The sequence below is a fragment of the Mytilus californianus genome, unplaced genomic scaffold (assembly GCF_021869535.1).
Source record: "Mytilus californianus isolate M0D057914Y unplaced genomic scaffold, xbMytCali1.0.p SCAF_8, whole genome shotgun sequence".
Taxonomy (NCBI): Eukaryota; Metazoa; Mollusca; class Bivalvia; order Mytilida; family Mytilidae; genus Mytilus; species Mytilus californianus.
The window spans coordinates 111,484,197-111,511,502 of NW_026262734.1; the positions used below are offsets into that span (position 1 = coordinate 111,484,197).

Consider the following 27,306-nt stretch of genomic DNA (forward strand, 5'->3'; position numbering starts at 1 on the left):
TTGTACAGGATATAATTTCATTGGTTTTTCAGCTATTCTTTTTCGTTGATCGGGGGTGGGGTACTTAATCATGATAAATGTTTTCTTCAATGACTCAGATGTTCAGTATTGAAACAATATTTCTATGACTGGTTGTTGAATATTTGTGGTATTTATAGAGACGAAAGTACTCGAAGAAACAATACATGCACTATTTACAGGTTTTTATTTGGAATGGTACATATTATAATATATTTTTACGTTAATTTATTTTGACAGGTATAATGAACCATATTAGTTAGATGTTTCAACACTAACTGAGAATTAGTAGGTATACGAACCGAATGATACTGATGCCAATGGGAGTTTTACACTATGTGTTGCATGTTTGTTAAGTTATGTATGATTCGCTGGCACTATTATCCTCTGCTGGTTCTAACGAATAACGATTACAATACATGTCATGTTTGTGCAAAATCATATACAAATTCAACGGTAAAGGTAACACAGTAAGCAGATTGGCTTATCTCAGTAAACAATGACCGATTGGCAATAGTAGTAGTAGTGGATTAATTGTTGGGTGTCCTGCTTTAAGCTTTATAAAGATAAAGGGATGTAGTATGATTTTACAAATGAGAAAACTACCCACAGAGATCGAGGGACGATGATGTAAATAGATGTTTTCAAACTTACCAATATGATCCAGTTTTGATTGATGGTGGTAGGATCTCTCTTGTTCGAAACAATATATAGCGATTCCAGAACGTCAGGCGATAAAGGAACAAAATATCAAAATTTAAAGTTGGTAAAAATAGTTGATAATGCACTTATACTTTATTTATTGCATTCTTTGTAGTACTTCTCTTAGGTCCGAGTACACAGTTATTTCGTAGTGCATTTCTTTTAGACAATAAATGAAAATTAAAAAAATCCCACCTGCGCTTTCTCAATAATATTTTTACAGTGTGTAGTACTACTTTTGGGACAAATTATATCAAAATTATAGAAAACTTCATAGGCTCTAACTCAAAATAAGGACAATTTTATGTTAAGGGGGTCTTCAAATCTTTTGACAGCTTCCGAAGTGCTAATTTTTAACATTTTTCAGCTGGACCAAATCACTACTTTACTTTAAAATTCATGACCCAAATTTTTTTACAGTGTCATTTCACCCCCCTATTTACTATTTTAGTCATAAAACATGGAGAAATAAATTTGGAAGGGGTATAAAAAAAAATCGACAAGTAACACACTGTCCACACTAGGGACTATATTCGTGGACAATGAAAATCAAAGGACGATAACTGTGTACCCGGACCTAATAAAAGAGACATTCAAACTCATAAGTCGAAAATAAACTGACAACGCCATGGCAAAAACGAAACAGACCAAAAGACTGTATGCCAAGCAGAACATAGAAAACTAAAGACTGGTTAACCAAAAAACCGGGGGTGATCTCAGGTGCTCCTGTAGGGTAAGCAAATCCTGCTCCACATGTGGCACACGTTGTCTTGCTCATGTTAGGATGTCTTACTTGTGTTCAAATGTTGTTTTAGTTTTTGTGTACATGTAACATGTGTAAGTGTACAATCAAACATGTTCCACATTTATAGATAATGAAACGTCAGTGCATAGATTTTATGTATTTCCTGAATTCTACAGGTATTTACACCGATTCAGACACGTCTTATTAATTTAAACAAACCACACGTTGAGTAAATTTGCCTCGTCCAATTTCCCGCTATATATATATGAGTTTTTGTAGTTTGAATTGCTTTATCGGGGCCTTTAGTAGATAACTATATGGTATGGATTTTACTCATTTTTGTAGGCCGTACGGTGACCCATGACTGCTGTCTAAATTCATGGCATTTGGACTCTGTTGGATAGTTGGTCTAAATGGCAATTATCTTTTAATGTAGAAGATATTGTAACTTTGTATTTGAAATGTTTGCATCTATGCGAATTATTTTTTTTATCATTTTTCCTCTTTGTACATGTTTTTATGTATATCTTTGGTTTTCTGAGTTATTTTTATTCATATCTTGTCAGCACGTAAAAATTATTGTTTGAGATAAGATCATTTGTTATTTCACATTCCTGATATATGGAGTGCGAGCTAAAAAATTGGTAACACTTTTTATTTTATCAATATTGCTTGGTGTTTAACCAACGTCTATATTGTTTTATGCAATTTATCTCAATCACATCTTATACTTTTGTTTATGTTTCAAATATACATGTATGAATTATTATAAGGTGTAAAACATTTAAAAAAAAAATAAGAAACGATGATCTCACAGATCTGATAGTAACCCATATTAAAAACATAGATACAATATTGTTTAGACATAATACCCGTTTCAGTACACCAGTCAGTCAGTAAAAAACCAACAGAAAAAATAGCCGACGGAAACATTTATGATATTTTTTTTTTCGAACTTAAAATACTTTTGAAATAAATGAAAATGTTTCTCAAATTTGCTCGTAATATTGAAGCTAACACATGAACTAAAAATTTGAACGTTACCGCGTGCCTCGACGGTCCTATAGTGAAATATATTTTTCAACAATGTTTGTATTTGATACGTTTAGATTATTACATGGCATTTTTCATATCAGACCCTTTATCGGCCCTAGGTCATGATATAAGCCCAAGAGCCGAAAAGCTACTATTCTAGTACTTTGTTACGTTTTTCATTGAAAACGTACCATGGAGGTGTACTTTCCAGAATTTGCCGAGTGACGTCGAAATGCCATGCGATAACGTTGCGGAAATGCATACGATACATTGTAATAACCGGAAGCACTTAATACATTTTTCATATCAGCCCGCTAAGCACCATTTCGGAAAATATGGAATTCGCGTAAATTAAATGTCATTACCATACTGTAAAAATTATGAGTTATTTACTCCAAGTATATGATAAAGTGTGTGTATATGTTGTAACAGACTAGTAACAAATCTGTACAAAGTAATGAACCCAGAATATACTAAATATTGTATCAACCATATAAGAAATACGAAAATGAGTAGCAAAAACGAAAATAAATATATGCTTGAATTGGTAACTAAAAATTTTAATTTTCAAAGATATACACTATATTTCATTAAATGTTTTTCGAGTTATGAAGATGAAAAAGATTCGAATCAAAGTGTGTTACAGACTGAAGAGATATACATTGCATAGAGTAACCGTTAATGTATTGCTTTAGTAAAATAAAGAAGAGAAATAGGTTCCCCTTTTAGCAGTTTCTTTCTCTCTAAAAGTCACTATGAAGCTTTAAATACTCTAAGGGTGTATTTTACAAAATTGCCCTTATTTATTATTCCAGTTTTACGACAAATGTCTTGCATACTTATATCCGCATCTACTTATATATCCGATTCAAATACTTTGTTATCATTTTTCCAAAAGTATGTTACTTCGCCATTGACATGATTGATAATTACATAAACGAAATTTATGATGAGATATTATGATTACTTAAAGTATTTTACTCATCTCGTTTTTCTCAATAATTTGTTGGCACTGGCTAATTATGACGAAAAAAAATAAACTTGTTATGTGAAACGTTGAAAAAAACTAATTTGGGCGCCAAATTTATGTATTCAGAAAATCAAAATTAACAATAACAATTGCACAAAGAATAAATCTTATATAATAGTTTACATTATTGAATAATACAAAGTTCAATAAAACTAACTTTTATTTAATATGTTACCGAATACGAGCAGACATTAATTACTTAATTATTGTGCAATGTTGTGATAAAACACTATTTGTAATATTGGCAATATTTGCGTACCTTAGTATTTTACATTTGAAGGGACATAATCCAAACTAATCAAATACTGCGTCAAGGTGGCACGGTAGTATTTGCATTCTGGAATTAAGGTTGCTCTTTTGTGTACTCTACTTGAGTGAATGTATCTGAATAGTGTGATTGGACAAAAAATACAGTATCAACTGAGGGATGAATCAGGTGTAGAAAAATATGAAATAATTTTACATACAGGTGAAAATTAATTTTTGAGAATTTTTTTTAATTTTGTATTCACTGCATGACAAAAAGACATAAAAGCACTAGTGGCCTTAGGCTTTTAAAGATAGCAAAAAAAGTAAACCGTCATGATACATATTCAAATTCATTTCTGAATATTATAATGAAAGTACTTCAGTTAACTGTGTAGAGTTTTGGTTAGTGTTAGTTCGTTTCTGTGTGTGTTACACTTTAATGTTGTGTTTTTGTTTTTCGTTGTTCTCCTCTAATATTTGATGCGTTTCCCTCAGTTTTAGTTTGTAACCCGGATTTGTTTTTATCTCTATCGATTTATGAGTTTCGAACAGCGGTATACTACTGTTGCCTTTATTTAGAAAGTGGTGAAAATTCTAAAAAGGCTATCATTATCCTTATGGGCCAGGAAATACTACCGTGCCACCTTAACTGGGATATATATGTTTACACTAAATCAATAAAGGTATTTTGTTTACCTATTCAATTTGTAAGTTTATCAATAAAAAGTTGATTAAGGGCAACTAGAATAAAAACAGACCTTAAATTCCACCCCTCGGAGTGAAAATTGCTGATTCAGCAAATTTTGCCTGATCTGTGGGTAATAATTTAAAAATTTACCTAGAAAGTAGTACTTCATAATTTTTATGTAACTTGCAATACATTTTAAATTATAAATGCTCGCTTTAACTTTTCGCAGTGTCTGACACATTTGCAACAACTGGAATTTGAGACGCGACATATTTTAGTTGCCTGTACATCCTATAATTTTCACCGAAATAAATAAAGCGCATAATTTCTTATTTTTTCCACACAAGTACAACCATACTAGTTTTCTTCAGGTTTAATTTGCAGTTTTGTTGTAATATGACATCAGTATGAGCTTTTTTGGAACCAGTAAGTGGTTAAGGGGTCCTTACTCATTCATTTAGCCCTCATATTTAGCTGAAATAGAGATAGCATTAGGGGTTTCTTTACATTGACAAGACAATTTTTTTGGACAAAGAATATGATTATGATTGTATATCAGCAAGATTAAATAGTTAATTCATTTTCCATGCAAATGTCATGAATTGTTTTGATTTTCTGACCCTGAAAAGCACAATAAAGGTAAATTGATTATGTAAGGGGACATAATTAAACTTAATGCATACATGAGAAATAGACAAACAGTCAACTTAGAGATATATTTTAGTGCATGTATTGTCAAAAAGATTTTAGAATAATAGTTAACTGCCATCTAAAGAATCTTGTTATGTTGCCTTCATAATCTGGAAATGCTTAAAGGAATGTAAGGCATGCTGTAAAATGTGGAATGGACTTTACTATAATTTTTTCATGATTTGGTTCTTAAACTGTTTCTTTCTGTCAGATTAACTAGAAATAGAGTTGGCAATCCAATTATTCCTACTGAATCACCATGTTTTACTTCTGTGTTGATTTGAAACATCATATATTTGTGTTTTGTTCACTCCTTAAGTAAAAATGGTAAGATGAAAAAAAAGTAAAAAACTGCTAGCTGGGGTAGGGGTATAATTTTTATTTTTTTTTTTTTTGTAAGAAATAGGTGCAGACTAGTATTCTTTATTGTAATATGTTTCCTAGTAAGAAGTCTGTGCATCATAGGTGTCATGACTGGTTTCAAGTTTGTGATGTCTTTGTTTAGGTGGCACGGTAGTATTTGCATTCTGGAATTTAGGTTGCTCTTTTGTATACCCTACTTCGGTCAATGTATCTGAACATTATGATTGGACAAAAAATACAGTATCAACTGAACATACTTTCCCAAACTGAGGGATGAATCAGGTGTAGAAAAAGATGAAATAATTGTACATACAGGTGAAAATGAATTTTGAGAATTTTTTTTAATTTTTTATTCACTGCATGATAAAAGACATAAAAGCAGTAGTAGCCTTAGGTTTTTTAAAGATAGCAAAAAAAGTAAACGGTCATGATACATACTCAAATTCATTTCTGAATATTATAATGAAAGTATTACAGTTAACTGTGTATGTAGAATTTTGGGCAGTGTTATAAAGTGGTGAAATTTCTTAAAAGGCTATCATTATCCCTATGGGCCAGGACATACTACCGTGCCACCTCAAAGGACATTCCTGACATAAGAGAAAAAGAGAAACATTATTAATGGACATCAAACTAACAATATATGTATTGTGTAACTATGAGACAAAAGCAAATGTATTCTCTTCAGTCGTTTTATAACTGTGTACAGTACACACTTCTAACTTAGATATAACAATGTATAAGGTGCACACATTTTACTTGCTTAATTCTAGCCAGAAATTGTCATGTTTCAAGGACTACAGTAGTCATATTACACATATGACATTAGGACGGTATATCCAGTTTCTCGTTTGCTTTTTTCTTACCAGTATTTATTTTGTAATTATATAGTTTTTTTAACTGTTTGTACGGACTGGTCATTTTCGTTCATTGGGAGATGGGAGGAAACATCTGAATTTCTCTTTTTTTATCAGGTCCCATCCTTGAAAAAAGAAAATAAAATCAAGACCTCCTTCCAAAGGCATGAACATTTCAACCCCTCCCCCCTCCTCGCACATTTTTCAATATCTTTATTATTTACAACAAAAAAAACTATTTTATATTATTATTATTATTCAATAAAATAGTGTATCAGTAGTGGAAATAAATTAAGGTTCAACATATTCAAGTGCGGAAGTTGTTTGTGACTTCAAGGAACTTAATTACATATGCCTGTTATGGTCTCATTGACACTAATCGCACTTTCGTTCAACTTCAGCATATTGTTCCTATCTTTTATTAAAGAAGTTGGTAAATTAAAGATAAAAATACTTTCCTGGAAAAAACATGTAGAAACTTAGGAATTTTATGTTAACAATTAAGCCAAGAGGAGCGAAGCGAAAAAAAAAATTTTAATGTCTTTCCTGCCAAATGTTTTTTTTTCCTTTGATTGTAATGGGTAAACGTTGGGTGGAGGTCGCCTGACTCCACATCTCCAGGTCATAAAGAAAAATGTAATGTCTTTAAACATTTGACTACTGATCTGTTATTTTACTTGTTTCATATCGTCAACTCTCCATTTCTCAGCAGTATCATACCCTTTGCTTCATCGTTTGGCGTTTACATATCTTGATTAATAAGTTACGCTCGTGCATTTTCACACTTTACGGACTTTATTCACAGAGATTTAGTTCTCACACTAAATTCATCGAAATCGACACTGCATAATTTCCCGGTCACCATCACGAATTGGTTGACAGTTACAATGTGTCGGTGTCGCAACTCATTAGCGACATGTTTTCGCGGTCATTGATACTACTGATTTTGTCCTATTCCTGATTGTGACATTTTGACTGAGTGTGAACTCGCATGCGGAAACTACTGTCGCCTTAATCTATTCATTAGACAATTTAGATCTTTCAATTTGGTGTGACCTCCAACATTTTGTGTTAAGAAGCTTTATTGATAGTTAAAAAGAATCTCTCTCAACAGGTCCCTGTGATCTTAATTATTTGAATATTTGATTTATATTTGAATCAGAATAGTTCCAAATGCTAAGAAATGTAAGACCAATTACAAATTGCTACCTATTGAGTTAATGATATCTTCACCATAGTGTACTTAAATTTATTAATGATTTTAGAAAAAGAAGAAATAATGAACGATATTTTATTTGTGGTCTATAACTTTTAAAACTCCAAGTCGACAAAGAATGACATTATGAATTCTTTTACATTCAAGGTATGCGCTCAACAGAGAGTAAAAACGTAGAAAAGCATATCATCACCACATATCAGATTAAGGTCTCCTCTAAATATATTTAGGTCCCACTATGTATTAGCTACCTTAGCTACACGACAAATTAAACCATCAAATATTGATTCATTTCAGCTTCTTGTAAGTGTTCTTAAACAAATCGTTCTTACTTTAAACTTTCCCCTTACTCTTATTAAACTACTTTTGAAATAAAGCATATGATATTAATGGAATTAAATATTTTTTGTATTTTTAGTGTGCAAAGAACTCTGAATATTTTAGATAAATTACATTCTTTTCATGATCCATTCCATTCGTTACTATGATGGTAATTTTGCTTGTAATAGTAAAACATTCTCTAATAATACTGCACATACATAGTATGCATCAAAGTGAACAGACGTTAGAAAAATCCAACATAAACAACACTTATCTCCTTTTTCAGTGATTATATTTCAGTTTCACACGGTAAACTATATACAAATAGTTATCAAAGGTACCAGGATTATAATGTAATACGCCAGACGCGCGTTTCGTCTACATAAGACTCATCAGTGACGCTCAGATCAAAATAGTTATAAAGCCAAACAAGTACAAAGTTGAAGAGCATACAAACATTGATGCTTAAATGTCGATTTTTAGTTCCTTATATTTATTTTTCTGATTTTTACGCTGATGCTCCTTTAGATCCTTTTCACGGTATGTTTATTTTCCAACTACTTCGCTATCCCAGTGTCTATAACGAAGTTTACGATTTCAACGACCGTAATCTGTCAATAACTGGTAAATTGCTTATAGCATGTATAACCTTTGCTTACTTTTCAATGATACAACATTTGTATTGACGATTTACATGTAGAAGCCTTATTGTACACGGGATATCGCATCTAACATTTTACGGTGATATTGTTTATAGAGTCCGTAAAATTTATATACGATCGATGTACAATTAGTAATCCTATAAGGTTGTCAATTGAACTATATTTATCAGTACCAACATTGGTGGTTTTCTTGATAAATTACAAATATATTTAAATATGTATAACAATACAACTATTAACACATATGGTCCTACATCCTGTTGATACCTAAACTTAGGCATTGTCTTTGATCAACCATGATTTATTTATTAGTACTTTTTGTCTTCATGTCTTTAGTCCTTTTGTCAGTTGATCTCATTCTTGTGCTGCATGCCTATCTGTTGATTTACACACTTTCCAATTGATTTTTACGGTTTGTTCATATGTTGTGTTGTTATACCATTTTCAAATTAAGGGGAGATAGATAAGTCCTCGCCAAAATATAACCTTCTGCATTCCTAATGTGCCTGTCTCAAGATAGGAGCCTGCAATTTAGTGGTTGTCGTCGGTTGCCGTCTGTCATATTTGTTTTTCCTTTTTCGTTTAATCGTTATTGAAGCCGTTTGAATTCTCGTTTGAATTGTTTAACATTTTATCATGTCTGAGGCTTTTACAGCTGACTATACGATATGGATTTTGCTCGTTGTTGAATTACGTACGGTAACCTATTGTTGCTAAAATCCATTATGTGATGGATAGTTGTCTAATTGGCAATAATTCCACATTTTATCTTATATTTTTGACACTAATTTTTGGATGAATAGGTTTTACTCTCTGCTAACTTGTTAATTAACTGTGACTTTTTCTGTTTCAGAGGTTGTATATACTTTGAACAATATTTACCGACAGGATGGCAACTAAGAAAGCATTAAATTGCGGTCCATGTGACTACAAACATGAAATAAAAGCGGCTGTAAAATGGTGTGCAGATTGTGCAGAGGCTTTGTGTTCGACATGCTTTGAAGCGCATAAAAGTTTGAAGGTATCTAGAAATCACAACGTAAATTCAATAGGTGACCATAATGCTCTGCAAGAAATTATGATGTATTTACCGGAAGATCAAAGATGCAAGCTGCATAACAAAATCTCGGAATATTTATGCCCATTACATGACGAGGTAGTTTGTATTAAATGTATCCAGACCAAACATATTCAATGTACAGGGTGGTTACCAATTTCAGTTGCAGCAGACGAGGTGACCACATCTGTAGCAAAAGAGACAATCAAACAAGATCTCGAGGACATGGTTAGAAATGTTCAGGAGCTGATTGATAGTCATAAAAAGGAGCAACTATCCAATCAGAATGTATGTAAGTGTTTAAAAGATGAAGCATCAAAAGTTGCTCAGAGTATAATACAGAAAGTGAAAGACTTTGAAGCAGAGCTTTATAAAACGATTGATGTACAGCACCATGACATATCTAGCAACGTAGGCAACCGGACAATCCAACTCCAGGATAAACTGCAAAAAATTTAAGAGTTGAGAGACAGATCTAATATTATTGAAGGTTATGCCTCAGATACTCAAATATTTTTGGGCATCCGTAAAATTTCCAAAGAACTAGGTGATTCTATTGAAGATGTAAAATCTGTTACAGATTAGCCCATAACTGTTCTGAAGGAACTACAGATAGCAGCCCCGGTCCATTTTTTTCTATCGGGAGTTACATTGCTTGGTCATATACAAAGTGATCGAAAACATATACTATTTCAACCAACAAAACTTCAGAAGTTGCAGTCTCATGTTTCTGTGACGGTTTTAAGATCAATAGAAGATATAGAAATATAGAATAAAGTAAAGATCAATATTTCGAAGCCAGAATCCAAAAGAATGAAAATTTGGAGCGCCGTTTTGCTGCCACTAAAACAGTTAATCTTTAATTGGGACGATAGTAAAAGTTTAGGCATATACACCTGAGACGGAGAGTTTGTCAGATATCAGCATTTAAAAGACAAACTTACATATATGGCAATCGTTGACTCGGAAAGACTTGCGTTCTCGTATAGAGATAGCAAAAATGTTGATATTTTTAACATTCAGACACTGCAAACTGAAAAGAAGATCACTTTCAAGCAGACTTGTTATGGGTTGTCATATGATGTCAGAAACGTATACACAGTTGATAGAACTGCAATATTTTGTGTTGATGTGTTAGATGATCGTGTGCGTATATCACCAGTTCAAGTGAACGTGGAAGATGTTAACCATATCTCTGTCAATGAAGATAAACTTTACTATGCTGACACAATGAAAACCACAGTAAGTTGTTGTTACAAAAACCGAAAACAAAAATGGTCTTTTACAAATAACATAATGAAGTGTCCCAATTGCATAACAACAAACCAGTATGGAAATACATATGATACATGTGAACATTCACACAACGTTATTGTGATTTCAGGTGACGGAAAACACTATAAAGAAATACTGAACGCATCTAAAAAGTTAAATCACAAAAAATACTGGACTTAAAGGTCCGTATGCCATATTCTAAGACAAAATTGAAAATGGTTTGCTTGTTTGCAATATTGAAAACGGGCTAGCGTTCTTGTGTACATTTAAATAAGTATTTTTGTTGTATATTTTAGTTGTGTTTAATATGCATTCAATGTTTGCCACTGAACGTTTACAAGACAACCAATGAACATGATGAATCAACAAGCAATCACATTCGCAAAGGTGGTCTATAATGGACCTTTGTTTCATTGAAACATATCCGCTGTGAGAGAGGAAATTTTTTTTTCAGAATAACCGCGTTGATGAGGATCAAACGTAGATTAGCGAATTATATGTAAGATGAAATAAATAATATGTACAATTAACCTAATCAATTCCTCACTTATGCTGCAGTTTTATCGCAGTTTCCTGATTATAACTTTTTTGATGTTTTGAGAAGTAAAAATAAAACTGTCACGATGTACTCAACATGATATATCAACGATGAATATAAAGAGTTATGATTTTAGATCAATGTGACAACAACCCAACAACACAAAAACCATCTTGAGGTCTAGTGCATGATGCGTTTTCGTTGATTTGCATATACACAATATGTTAGATCTTGTACTTAAGATATTGTTGAAATTGTTTATACAAATAAGTTTCGACAGACATCAGCTGACAGAATTATTTCAACTTTGGTATGATATTCAAAATGACGTTTTGTTTTTTCAAATAAGTTCAATATTGAACTGAAATGTCGATGTTTGTATACGCGCCTTAACTCTTTATCTAAAAACACTGAGGTTAAATACAGTGCTTGTTTATGTAGTGGCTTTCGACTATTTTGTGAGTATTGTAGTTTTATCTTCTTTGAATTATATGAAATTTCTAGACAGAACTTTTTTTATTGTAGGCAAATTCGCGAATATCGTCTATATGAGAAAAACAACACTATTTTGTCACAGTTTTTCTGTGGTTTGAATTCATGAATAATTTGCAGGGTAAGCATTTCTTTGGAATCCTGTTGGAAAAACATACACATGCACATGGAGTGTGGTTCAAATAGGAGCCGTGCCATGTATATTCACGAATAGTCTACTGCTTGCGTATTGTACAATTGGTTTTTATTAAAAAATACAAACTTCCACTATCACCGGTAATTTTATTACTTCTATTATGCCGTTTTAATCAAAATTATAAATGGTGTCAAGCGCTTGTTTTAAATGTCAACATGGTATTGACTATTAATAAAGTACACTGTGTAAAACGAATATACAAAGGCCTCACCAGTTACTTATATCACTATTTTTTTTAAATTTAACTTCACGAACATATAAAGCGGCTATTTCTAAAAAAAACAGTGTTAAAAGCTGCATCATTGACTATCTTATTAATTTTTTTTAATGATATGTGTCTTCAAGATCAATGCCGAAGATCTTTCAGTAACAGTCAAAAGAATTGATATTTTTTTTTATTTGCTGAACTAACGGTGGCAAATGTTTCATGCATATTCTGGTTGAGAACAGATTAAACGGTTTTATTAAGTAGATTCCGCAAAATGTAGAGTTTGGGACTGGGTAAGGAAAAATAGATTGCAAAAGAGGGACGAAAGATACCAGAGGGACAGTCAAACTCATAGATCGAAAACAAACTGACAACGTCATGGCCAAAACTGTGCAAACTGTGGTTAACTCTATAGAAATATATATTAGTACTTAACAGGCCAATTTTGGACACCTCAAAGAGTGGTTGTATTGGTTACATTAAGTACAGAGAACGTTGAACTATACCGACAATGGCCTCAAATGTAAAGTTTTATTCCGATCGGACATTGTTGTGTATTCATACTACACCCACAACCAAAAGAACGCATTTTCGATGCCATCAGCAATGTTCTGTCTTTTGAATTGAGTAAGTCCACTGTGTCTATATTTCAATATCCTAGTCAAGCCTTTGTGTCTGACAAAAGCGCTCATAGATGGTTAGAACTCAGTATATCTTATATAGAATGTTGTATGCACATCAAACAATATTCCCTCTACTAAATATATTTCATTTATTATCCTGAAATGTTTTGTTTTCGTATACAATAGCTAAACAATACACAAACGATCTGCACTATATGACATTACACTGTTAATTATATCAACTGTTGGCGTATTATGTAATACGACATGAAGAATCGTACAGGACAACATTTCATTGGTTTTTCAGCTATTTTTTTCGTAAATCGGGGGAGGAGTACTAAACCATGATAAAAGTTTGCTTCAATGACTCAGATGTTTCGTACTAGAACAATATTGTTATCCCTGGTTTTTGAATATTTGCGGTATTTATAGAGATGAAAGTACTTAAAGAAACAGTAAATGCACTCTTTTAATTATTTATTTGTAATGGGACATGGTAGAATATATTTTACGCTAATTTTTTTTGACAGGTATAATGAACCATATTAGTTAGATGTTTCAACACTAACTGAGAATTAGTAGGTATACGAACCGAATGATACTGATGCCAATGGGAGTTATACACTATGTGCTGCATGTTCATTAAGTTATGATTCGCCGTCACTATTATCCTCTGCTGGTTCTAACGAATAACGATTACAATACATGTTATGTTTGTGCAAAATCGTTTAAAAATTCAACGGCCAAAGTAACACAATAAGCAGATTGAATTATCTCAGTAAACAATGACCGATTGGCATCTATAGTAGTGGGCTAATTGTTGGAAGTCCTACTTTAAGCTTTATAAAGATAAAGGGATGTAGTATGATTTTGCAAATGAGAAAACTCCCCACAGAGATCGAAGGACAGATGTTTTCGCACTTACCAAAATGATCCAGTTTTGATTGATGGTGGTAGGATCTTTCTTGTTCGAAAATATTTTTTCCCACTTAATTCTTTACTACAATATATAGCGATTCCAGAACGTCAGGCGATAAAGGTACATAATATCAAAAATAAAAGTTGGTCAAAAATAGTTGATAATACACTTTGACTTAATTTATTGCATTCTTAGTACTACTTCAAAAAGAGAGGCGAAAGATACCAAAAGGACATTCAAACTCATAAGTCGAAAAATATACTGACAACGCCATGGCAAAAACGAAAAAGACCATTATTTATCATACACTGAGTTTACAAGCTCTTAATTACTCTAAAGGTAGGCACATAGAAAATTGAATTAAAAACGAAGGATTATGATAAGATATACTGGATTGGTCCTGGACCCGATTGATTTTAACATATAATTCAAGTACTTTGAAATCTGACTTGATACGATTTTTTGCTTGTCCAATAGAGCCCCAAGCAGCACATATTAACAGTAAAAATAAAATCAGAATAGCAAAAAGCAAACGAAGTAAAAAATAAACAAAAAGAAACAAGGAATAACGCCCCTAAGGCTGGTCATACATATGTTATAGGGTGTGGAACACATATTTAATCCCGCTACATTTTTTTAATTCCTGTCCCATGCAGGAGCCTATAATTCAGTGGTTGTTATTGGTTCATGTCTGTCATATTTGTTTTTCGTGAATTGTATTGTATAAAATAGGCAGCAAGTTTTCTTGTTTGAATTGCTTACAATTTTCATGTTGGGCATTTTATAACTGAATATACGCTATGACTTTTCTCATTGTTATACCGTACTGTGACCTATAACTGTTTTTATCTTCGTCATTTGAACTCTTTTGGAGAGTTGTCTCATTGGCAATCATACTACATATAAAAAAAGAAGATGTAGTATGATTGCCAATGAGACAACTCTCTATCAGAGACCAAATGGCATGGTAGTAAACATTTATAGGTCACCGTACGGCCTTATTTTTATATAAGAATATAAGTATCACCTTATTTTTATATATGTGAAAATATATAAGTGTCTCCTTTTTTATACAAGTAAAACAAAACAATTAAGGTTTACGGCTCAATCCATGGCAATGAACTTTGAGTAGCCTAATGGTCTTATGGCCTATAGAATATAGTCAGTCAATCAAAATTTAAGTTCACTGTACAATTATACGTCGTATACTGTTGACGCAATCGTGAATTCACCAATGGATGGCTGGCCACTTTGACGTATACACCATTGAGCAAATCACCTTGTATTCATGTCTTGTAGGTGCCTCGATGGCCGAGTGGCCTAAGTAGTTCAACGACTGTACCACTAGCCTGTCATCACTGAGGTTGTGAGTTCGAGCCCCGCACTTTTCTTAATTTTAATCGACTAGGATTGCCAGTTTTCCTGCCGAAGGTCGGTGGTTCTTTCCGGCCGCCACACAATAGCCAATAGTGATGAAAGTGGCGTTAACACACCAAACATCAATCAATTATTCATAACTTGCAAAACGTAAGTTCCTTTCATTGATTGATTGTTGTTGCTAAACGTCCAGTTGAAGTTCATTTGACCTATATTTCTTAAACTATTGACTAAATCAACTCTCATGTTCTATTTCTGAATTACTTTTACGACGTCTCGTCTTTTTTGTCAAAAAGTTCATCGGAAGGTACCCATACCTCATAGATGAATATTCAGTGTCAACTTCACAACTAATACGGATGGTCTTGAGTTATAGATTCTAGGTGGTGACGTTGTGTTTCATATTATTTACTTTTGCAGTTTTCCCTTTTTTGTCTTCGTACTGTAATTGATATGGCTTGGGTTTTATATACCCAGCTTTCAATTTATTGGCTTCGGACGTTCCTGATCCAGGTACAAAAATGTAGGTCAAGAGGTGCGCTTCAAACGCAGGATGTTTTTAATTTGTACTTTATCGGGGAGTGTTATATGTCATTATGTTTTACTATACTTTATTAGATTATATTACTTTCCTCAACAAAACCTCTTTGTTGGCATCTTTGTTTGATTTAATTAAAATGGAGAATAGAAATGGGGAAATGTGTCAAAGAGATAACAACTCGACCAAAGAGCAGAAAACGGCCCAAGGCCACCAATGAGTCTTCAACACAGCGAGAAAATCCCGCGACCAGAGGCGGGCTTCAGCTGGCCCCTAAACAAAAATGTGTACTAGTACAGTAAAAATGGACGTCACACTAAATTCCGAAAGATATAAATGAACTAAAATTTAAAAAAAAAAACATACAAGACTAAAAAAGGCAAGAGGCTCCTGACTTGGGACAGGCGCAAAAATACGGCGGAGTTAAACATGTTTTGTGAGATCTCAACCCTCCCCCTATACCTCTAATCAATGTAGAATAAACAAACACACAGCAATACTCACAGTAAAACTCAGTTTAAAAGAAGTTTTAGTCCGATGTCAGAATAGGTAACAGAAGAAACTAAGCAAAATGGCAATGATACATAAATTAACAAAGGACTACTAGCAGTTACTGACATGCCAGCTCCAGACCTCAATTCAATGATTCAATGAAAGATTATGTCTTCATCATATGAAAATCAAGCACAATCCCTCCCGTTAAGGGTTTAGTATCATACTATCATAAAATATATGAGAAGAACATAACCCGTATCATGCCAACAACTGGTTTTAGAATAAATGTGTTTATTTCCGATGCAAAAACCCTATGAGTGGATCAATATTAATTCCAAAATATTCCATCTTTAATGACCTGACAACAGTATCGCAACTATATCCCTTCTGAATAAGTCTGTTTAAAGGTTGGTTAGCTTAGGTGAATGACGACATTTTTGTGCTTTGTATAGAATATTACCATAAAAGATTGGATGTGAAATACCTGAACGTATAAGAGACTGCATGATGATTTATATTTATGAATGATGTCCTTGTACCAATGATAAAATTTTGTAAATGTTTTGAGTAGTTTGTGATATCGAAAACCCTTGTGTAATTTTTTTCAGTAATACAGAGATTTCTTTCGTTAAAATCAAATACGTTGTTACATACACGATCGAATCGAACAGATTGAGATACATAAACACCATAAGATGGTGTAATTAATTGTATGTATGAATTGTTTAATTTTAAATTTTGTATACTTGTATCAATATTGTATGTGTACACAATTTTGGCTACTGGATCCAAATTATTGTCATTTAACCAATTAAAGGTTGCTCACACATTTGTGTAAGGAAACTATAAACAACTGTTATACAAGTGGGAGGTTTAGCTAGCTATAAGTCCAGGTTTAACCAACCATTTTATTCGGAAAATGCCTATACAACTTCAGGAATATGACAATTGTTGTCCAGTCGTTCAGTTTGTTGATATAGTCGATCGTTGTTTTTGTCATTTTATATATGTACTTCCCCTTTTTGAATTTACCTTGGAGTTCGGTATTTTTGTTAATACATGTTTACTGAGTGACCTACACTAACATTACATATGTAAGGGAACTGTTAGGAGAGTACAGTCTTTTTTTCTACAATTTTATTTAACAATGAAATTACACCTATAAAGCATACTTTTATATTAGTTTTAATGGTTATTTAAGGATTATACAAGATTGTTTTAAGATATTAAAATGACACAAAAAGAATGTCTACAAAATAATCCATTAGCCCCGCTACATATTCATGTGCCTGTCCCCAGTCAGTGGTTGTCTTTTGTAATATTGTCACAACCCTGTTAGAATTTGGACGATCGTAGTCTTATAAATGGTCCGATTTTCTAACAAGACACAATACTGAAATGTGCTTATTCTTTTTCAGAAGTTGCATATGCTTGTGACCATCGTTCAGTGACAAGATGGCCTCTGAAAAAATATTTAAGTGCAGTCCGTGTGATTTTAAGCATGATACCAATAATCTGGAAAATGGTGTACAGATTGTGTAGAGGCTTTGTGTTCAACATGTTTTGACGTGCATAGAAGCTTGAAGGTCTCGAGAAATCACAAGGTTATTACAATAAAAGACCATAGTGCACTGCACGGAACTATACTTGATTTACCAGAAAACCAAAGGTGTGATCAGCATGACAAACTTTCGGACTATTTTTGCCTTTTCCATGACGAGTTAGTTTGTATTAAATGCATCTAGACCAAACATAGTCAGTGCAGTGGTTGGTTGCCAATTTCAGAAGCAGCAGACGGGGTAAAATCATATGTAGCAAAAGAAACAATCAGTACAGATCTCCAAAACGTGATTAGAATCGTCGAAGAGTTGATTGATAACCACAAAAAGGAAAAAATCGCCAATCAGAACGCGTGCAAAATTTTGAAAGATGAATCATCAAAAGTTGTTCAGAATATAATTCAGAAAGCAAAAGACCTTGAAGCAGAATTTGTCAAAACTGTAAATGTACAACACCAAGAAATATCTGACAACATAGGTAACCGTGCGAACCAACTTCAGGATAAACTGCAACAAATCAAAGAGTTAAGAGACAGATTGGATGGTATTGAAGGTTATGCGTCAGAAACTCAGATATTTTTTGGATTCGTAAAATTTCCAAAGAATCAAATGATTTTATTGAAGAAATAAATTCTGTTACATATGAGCCAATAAGTATTCTGAAGGAATTCAAGTTAGCAGACCCAGTCAAGTCTTTTCTGTCGGAAGCTACTTTGATTGGGCATGTACAAAATGAAAGAAAATATATAGCATTGCAACCAACAAAACTTCAGAAAGTTCAGTCTCATTTTCTGTTTTGGTCTCCAAACCAATAGAAGATATAGAAATACGTAATGTAGTGTTATTTTATGTTTCTTACTCTAAATCAAAACGCACGGAACTTTGGTGTGCGGTTATTTTGTCAAATAAACAATTAAATTTCAATTAGAACCCAAGAAAAAACTTAGACATATACACCTGATATGGAGAGTTTGTCAATGAGAACTGTTTCGGAATGTCATATGATGGCAGAAGATTTTACACGGTTGGACAAACATCAATAATTTGTATTGATCTGTCAGACGATCGTATGCATCGATTATCAGTACCTGTGAATGTTGGCAATATTGTCTTTCTTTCTGTCAATGGAATTAAAATTTACTATGCTGACCACAGTAATTACACAGTTTACTGTTGCAACAATAACATGGAAGTAATATGGTCTTTCAAAAATGAAGTAATGAAGTTTCCCACTGGCATTACATCAGACCAGTATGGAAATATATACGTTGCATATGCAAAACCAAACAACGTTTTTTTTTAGCTGACGTTTTTTCTATAATATACACTGTGAGAAAATAACAAACACCTTTTCAGAACTATCCACGTTAATGAGGAACACACTTTGATAAGCGTTAAATTAGGGTTTCAAATGAAGATGTAAGAAGAAAATGAAATCAATATTATCTATAATTAACCTACTCAATTCCTTACTAGTCTATTTTCTGTAAGAAGTTTAAAATGAAAACTGTCACGATGTTTTCAACATGATAACATTGAAAATGAATAAAAGGATTTGTGATAAGATAATGTGACAACAACCCAACGACACAGACAAAACATATAGAGGTGTATATATGCGTTTTCATTGGTTTGGGTTTACTTCATATTTTAGATCTGGTACTTTATCTATATATGGTTGAAACTGTCAATATAAATAAGTTACAACAGACATCAGATGACAGAAGTATTTTATCTTGCCACTGGGTATGGTATTCAAAATGACGTTTTGTTTTACATCAAAGTTTAATAGTGAACTGAAATGTCCATGTTTATAAGCACGGCTCAACTCTTTATCTAAAACACTGATGTTAAATACAGTTCTTGTTTATGTAATGGCTTTCGACTATTATGTCAGTATGGTAGTTTTATTTTCTTTAAAATATGTGAAATTGCTGGACAGAACATTTTTCTGGTAGGAAAATTCGTGAATATTGTCATTATTAAAAAAACAACACTATTTTGTCACAATTTTTCTGTGGTTTATGTTCATTGATAATTTGCAGGGTAAGAAATTCTTTTGAACCAGGATGGAAAAGCATTCACATACACATGGAGTGTGATTCAAATAGGAGCTGTGTCATTAATATTCACAAAAAGTCTACTGATTACGTAATATATATAAAGTTTTTATATAAAATATAAAATTCCACTATCACCGGTAATTTTATAACTTCTATTGTAAATCATATTTTTCTACAAAAATATAAATGGTGTCTAACGTTTGTTTTAAAATTTCAACATGATATTGACTTTTGACATAGTACAATGTGTAAAACGAATAAACGAAGGCCTCACCAGTTACCTTTATAACTGATTTTTTTATTTTATGAAAATTTAACTTCACGAACATAAAAAACGGTTATTCTCAAAAGGATCAGTGTAAAAGGCTGCATCATCATTGACTATCTTATTCATTTATTTTGTAAGATATGTGTTCTTGAGATCAATGCCAAGATCTTTCAGTAACTGTCAAAAGGATTGTTCATTTTTTTCTTTGCTGAACGTACGGTGGCAAATATGTCATGCATATTCTGGTTGAGAACAGATTAAATGGTTTTATTTAGTAGATTCCGCAAAATGTTGGGTTTGGGACGGAGTATGGGAAAATTAGATTGCAAATTCACAAAAGGTGGTATACTCTATAGAAATAGATATTAAGACTTAACAGGCACCTCAAAGAGTGGTTGTATTGGTTACATAACGTACAGAGAGAGTTGAACTATACCGACACTGGCCTCGAATGTACAGTTTTTTTCCGATCAGACGTCGTTGTGGATTTGCACTACACCCACAACCATTACCCGCAGCAAGGTCCTGTCTTTCGAAAGGAGTAAGTCCATTTTTTTCTATATTTCAATATCGTAGTCAAGCCTTTGGATCAGGTAAAAGCGCTCATATATGGTTAGTACCTAGTATATCTTAACAATATTCTCTTTACTAAATATAATGCATTAATTGTCCTGAATTGTTTTGTTATCGTATACAATTGCTATACAATACACAAACGACCTGCACTATATGATACTACACTGTTAATTATATCAACTGTTGACGTATTCTTTAATACGACATGAAGAATCGTACAGGATTTCTTTTATTTTGTTTTTAGCTATTCTTTTTCGTAAATCGGGGGTGGGATGCTTAACCATGATACATGTTTTCTTCAATGACTCAGATGTTTCGTACTAAAACAATAATTGTATCCCTTGTTGTTGTTGAATATTTGTGGTATTTATACAGATGAAAGTACTCAAAGAAACAGTAAATGCACTCTTTTAATTATTCATTTGTAATGGGACATGGTAGAATATATTTTACGCTAATTTTTTTTGACAGGTATAATGAACCATATTAGTTAGATGTTTCAACACTAACTGAGAATTAGTAGGTATACGAACCGAATGATACTGATGCCAATGGGAGTTATACACTATGTGCTGCATGTTCATTAAGTTATGATTCGCCGTCACTATTATCCTCTGCTGGTTCTAACGAATAACGATTACCATACATGTTATGTTTGTGCAAATTCATATACAAATTCAGCGGTAAAGGTAACACAATAAGCAGATTGACTTATCTCAGTAAACAATGGCCGATTGGCATCTATAGAAGTGGACTAATTTTTGGATGTCCTGCTTTAAGCTTTATAAAGATAAAGGGATGTAGTATGATTTTGCAAATGAGAAAACTCCCCACAGAGATCGAAGGACGATGATGCAAACAGATGTTTTCGCACTTACCAAAATGATCCAGTTTTGATTGATGGTGGTAGGATCTTTCTTGTTCGAAAATATTTTTTTCCCACTTAATTCTTTACTACAATATATAGCGATTCCAGAACGTCAGGCGATAAAGGTACATAATATCAAAAATAAAAGTTGGTCAAAAATAGTTGATAATACACTTTGACTTAATTTATTGCATTCTTAGTACTACTTCAAAAAGAGAGGCGAAAGATACCAAAAGGACATTCAAACTCATAAGTCGAAAAATAAACTGACAACGCCATGGCAAAAACGAAAAAGACCAAAAGACAAGCAGTATGCAAAGCACAACATAGAAAACTAGACTGATTAACACAAGCCCCACCACAACCGTGGGTGATTTCATGTGCTCCGGAAGGGTAAGCAAATCCTGCTCTACATGTGGCACGCGTCGTGTTGCTTATGTTAGTACAAATTTGGTGATAAGTCTTATTCGTTAGGTAACATTCGGGAAAATGAGGTCAATTATCTCGGTATGGCGTCCGAAATTTTTTCAAAGGAATGATTTCAAATTCAACACTTGAATGAGAGGTAAAAGATACCAAAGGGATATTCAAACTAGTAAATCGAAAGCAAATTTAAAATGCTATTCCAAAAAACGAAAAACGAAGAAAAGACAAAAAAAGTACTCAAAACAAAACATTGAAAACTACAGACTGAGCAACGCAAAAAAGCCCACCAAAAAACCTGGGATGATCTCCGGTGCTCCGGTTCGGAACTCTTGGTTAAATAGCTTCCTTGTGAGCATCAATCCTATATCCAGGAAATCAAGGTAAGGAAAGCCCTTGAATATCGTATCAATTTGGAGATATAAACTGCATATGCAGGCGTTGCTGGAATATTGCTTCATAGTTGCTACACACTTCAAAATGTTCCAATTCTTACCACAAATCCTTGTGATTAGTCAACAAAATATTAATCATCGAATGTCTTACTTGTGTTCAAAGGTTGTTTTCGTTTTTGTGTACATGTAACTTGTGTAAATGTACAATCAAACAAGTTCCACATCATAGATAATGAAACGTCAGTGCAAAGATTTTATGTATTTTCCCGAATTCTACAGGTATTTACACCGATTCAGACAAGTCTAATTAATTTAGACAAACCACACGTTGAGTAAATTTGCCTCGTCTAATTTCCCGCTATATACATTTGGAGCATCCTATCCATTAAATCATTACAGAAACAGATTCTACCACCGAAAATTGACAACATTAACAAATCGTTACTAACAGTGCTTGTTGATGTAGTGACCTCTAACTAGTTATCGTCATACTAAATACTCATCAAAGGTAGTACATATATCACCGGTTACGTGAAGGTCACTTCCGGTCTCAAATGATAGGTTTATGTTTGCATATTTAAAAAAAATATAGTTTCTAGGTACTTTTCCATGAAATAAGTGCAAAAATGGCTACTTCCAGTTTACTCAAGGTCACTTCCGGTTGATATTTGTCAAGGTCATATGTCAACCAACAGTTTGCAAAAAATCCTATGGCTTTATCATGTACCAAGTTGGAGAAATAATCGATTAACCTTAAATTGAATCATTTCAGGGACATTAACTCCTATAAGATGTCATTGGATTGTTTCAGGTCAAATGTATCATATCTTCATCACAATGAGGCAAACATTTTGCACTAGTTCTTTTGAAATATCTCCAAGATTATCAGACGAGATCTCGGAACAATGAAAAGTCAAATTGTGAACATGACCTTGACCTTTGACCTTGACCTCAATTTTTATTTTTATGAACCCAGGACCTCAAATACACATACCTTAGGTCTGTATTACTTACTATTCATGTGATACATTGACATATCACTTATGTCAAATTCAAAAGGGAAATAACTGTCATATGGAGTCTACGAGTTGATTCGGTTAAAATTTGACAAATCATGCTGAGAATATAACGAGCAATTTAGTAAATTAAATTTGTCGCTTTCTTTTACGGTTACGGAGGAGATCTCACCACAAAGGAAACAGTGTTTGGGGAGATAACTCTTACAATAAAAAGTCTTCAACTAAACAGGATCAGTCTCAAAAGAGCAACAACTGTTCGATATCATATGCAAAAAATCTAAGCGACATCTTGCGAAACCACAAAACAAGTTTTGAAATTTGGCGGAAGAGGTAAAGTAAAAATGATCCGAACAATTACAATAGGTCTTTTTCACAAAATAGTGGAAAAACTTAATAAATTTGTTTAAAGGTTCGATGAGTTCACACGGATCACATAGTTACTTCCGCGCTTTAAGTACAATATTACCGTAAAATTTAGAATGGGAAATACCGTTTTTAATAAGTTTTCTACAGGTACAGCCAAATTTACTAATCAAATCTTTGTATCTAAGAAAGAATTTAGTAAATGTTTTAAGTAATTTATGGTAACGAAATCCCTGACTTAATAATTTATAAGTGGTGCATTGATTACGTTCGCTAAATCTATGAAGTCACTACACACACGGCACGGGCATAACAAACGAGTTGGAATATATAAACACCGTATGATGGAGCCGTCTAAAAAGGGAAAATTAACAATAAGGAATGAAAAACAATCGTTTCTTTTGTCGTAAATTTTAGTATGGAGCTTCTCTTTAGAAATTGAAATGTCTAAATCTGGAAAAGTACAACTACTGATGTTTATGTTAGATTTGTTTAAAGCAAGTTCCTTTTGGTAAATTTTCAGTAGTATATTAGAGAAATCAGGATTATTAACGAACAAATATCATCAAGATAACAGTAGGTATTGTTGAGTGTGTCAACCAAATGTAACAATGATGTGTCTTTACTGAGTTTGGCCATAAACTGTGATTCATAGCAATACAGGAATAAATCAACTATTAAAGGGGCGCAATAAGTGCCCATAGGAATACCTACTACCTGTCGATACACTTTATCGCTGAAACGTACATATATGTAGTCCAGGAGAAAATTTAAAGCTTCAATCATAAGTGTATATAGCATACTTTCTTTTTTCATTACAGAAAAATGCTTTAAACGAGTTACAGCAAGTAAATTTGCAGTGAGATTTTTCAAAAGACCATTTAATCATGTTAATTAAATATGAAAACTTTTTCTTGATAAGATTGTGTGGAAGTGTAATGTAGAGAGTAGAAAATCATAGCTGTCAACATAATTAAATGGACCATCAAAAGCATGTATTTTATCTAAAACCTCTAAAGAATTTTTAACACTCCAAAAATTATTAACCACCTTATTTTCATAAAATTTATTACAAAAGTTAATAATAAGATCTTTGATAGTAGTAAGGGAGGTAGTTAGAAGTACTGACAGATTAGTAGTAGAACACTTACTAGATGCGGAGCGTACGGACCTGAGTGTAGAAAAATTGATAATTTCGTTTTGGAGAACTTCCGTGTAGTATATGCATGCCACCACCACTACATTATAGGCTGCTTTGTCTGCCGGTACGAACACAAACCGCTTTGCGAGTACTTGGAGATTTTTTTTTATTCTTGAAATGGGTATATCATGAACCCTATTATTAATTTCAAAATTGTTTTTTCAAAATGAGATATACGAATATCTACAGTATTCATAATTTTTTTCAAATAATTGTCTAGAGATTTTTTATCAGATTTTTCACGTTAACACCAATGTTTACAGTAGGCAGACAGAGCGTCTAAATGACCTGACGACACTGTTTCCAATCCACAATAGATGGAGGACGATATTTAGGTCCTTTCTAAAGAAGAGTTTTGACCTCACGATCGTCAACGATGTTGAGGTCTCTTGTTATGACATGACCATAGGGAACATAACTTAAACTAGATGGTTCACAGTCTCAAGTGGAAGGAGCATTATTTTCTATATTGGCATCAGATGTTGCTGACGTATATTTAAAAATCAAATTTCTGCTGGTTTTTTTGTACGCATACGAAATAATAGGTGCTTCTGTATTATCATATTATGGAGGTATTTATATATGAATGGTAGAGTCATTGGATATTCTAGATAAGTTAATAAAATCAATACCTCTATTTATATATTTTAATTTCAGAAAATGCCGTTTATGATTTTCAGGTTCATCGGTACAGCCTGTGATGACAAAAGGCTGTAATAATACAAGTGTAATCATACAACGGACTGAAAAATGAAATTTTATCACACTCAAAAATATCATACAAAATTGAGAATGGAAATAGGGAATGTGTCAAAGAGACAACAACCCGAATAAAGAGTATAAAACAAAAAAGGCCACCAATGGGTCTTCAACACAGCGAGAAAATCGTTAACTTATTTGTATTTGACCAAGTTTGCATAATAATTGATGTCTACCATTATTTTTTATAATAGATAACAGATCAGCAAGTGAATAATTTATATGTCTAATACGTAGATTACGGTTTTTACGTTTACCATGACTTTCATGTACTTAGTATCTTTATAAGCATGTTAAATGCTAGTTGATATTGAAGAAGCACCATCGAATATTACCTCTGATTTAAATAAAACAGGGCATTATAAAAAACTGAAATCAATATAATTGATAAATAACATAATAAATCATGCTACAATAAAACTACAGCTTTGTTGCGAATTGAAATACGTGCCTTGCGTACTCCTTTTTTAGCTACTATTTATGCTGCGTTTATTCCTAATAGAGTATCCTAGATGTCCATGTGTGTGTGTCCTCGGTCTATATGTCAAAAATACTGAGATTTAATATAGTACCTGGTATAGTTTTGTGGTTTTATTTTCTTTGACATACTTTCATCATATTTGTGTTGTGTCTTAGTTATTTTGAATATCTCCTTTTCATTCCGTTAAACAAAGGAGCATCGCCGTAGTTCCTTTCGATTACATTTAATATGTGGTTTCATCAAAATTGCCAGCATGAAAAAAAAACCCATTATTCTACACATGCCAGTTATTTCATTATTTAAATTTAGGATGGATTTATATGGAAAAAGTTCCTTTTGATTCGTCTCTTTTGACGGAATGGCATAAATCGACATAAAGTGTAGTTCACAAAGGAGCCGTACTATTTTAATTTACTATTAACAGTCCTTTTTGTTAACGTCTTGAAGCGAACAAATGATGGAATTAAGTATCGAATGTTTAACTTAATCATCCTATTCATATCTATTTAATCAAACAGATATATCATGTGCAAGAGCAGTATTTAATAATAAAATTGAGAATGGAAATGGGGAATGTGTCCAAAAACACAACAATCCGACCAAAGAGCAGAAAACAACCCAGGGCCACCTATGGGTCTTCAACACAGCGAGAAAATCCCGCACCCGGAGGCGGGTTTCAGCTGGCCCCTAAACCAAAATGTGTACTAGTTCAATGAAACTGGACGTCACACTACACTCCAAAACATATAAAAGAACTAAAATTAAAAAACATACAAGACTAACAAAGGCCAGAGGCTCATGACTTGGGACAGGCGAAAAAATGCGGCTGGGTTAAACATGTTTTGTGAGATCTCAATCCTCCCCTATACCTCTAGCCAATGCAGAAAAAACAAACACACAGCAATACGCACACTAAAACTCAGTTTAAAAGAAGTTCGAGTCCGATGTCAGAATAGGTAACAAAAGAAACTAAGCAAAATGACAATGATACATAGATTAACAAAGGACTACTAGCAGTTCCCGTATCATGTCAACAA

At 32.9% G+C, this 27,306-nt stretch overlaps 1 protein-coding gene across 1 annotated transcript in view; it reads left to right on the forward strand.

Annotated features, from left to right (window-relative positions):
- Positions 1-6,105: 6,105 nt before the first annotated feature.
- LOC127711596 (uncharacterized) overlaps positions 6,106-27,306 on the forward strand; it is a 31,478-nt gene continuing 10,277 nt past the window's right edge. The window contains exon 1 of the mRNA XM_052217698.1: positions 6,106-6,172. The gene's annotated coding sequence lies outside the window, so the exon portion shown is untranslated. The remainder of the gene's footprint in view (positions 6,173-27,306) is intronic.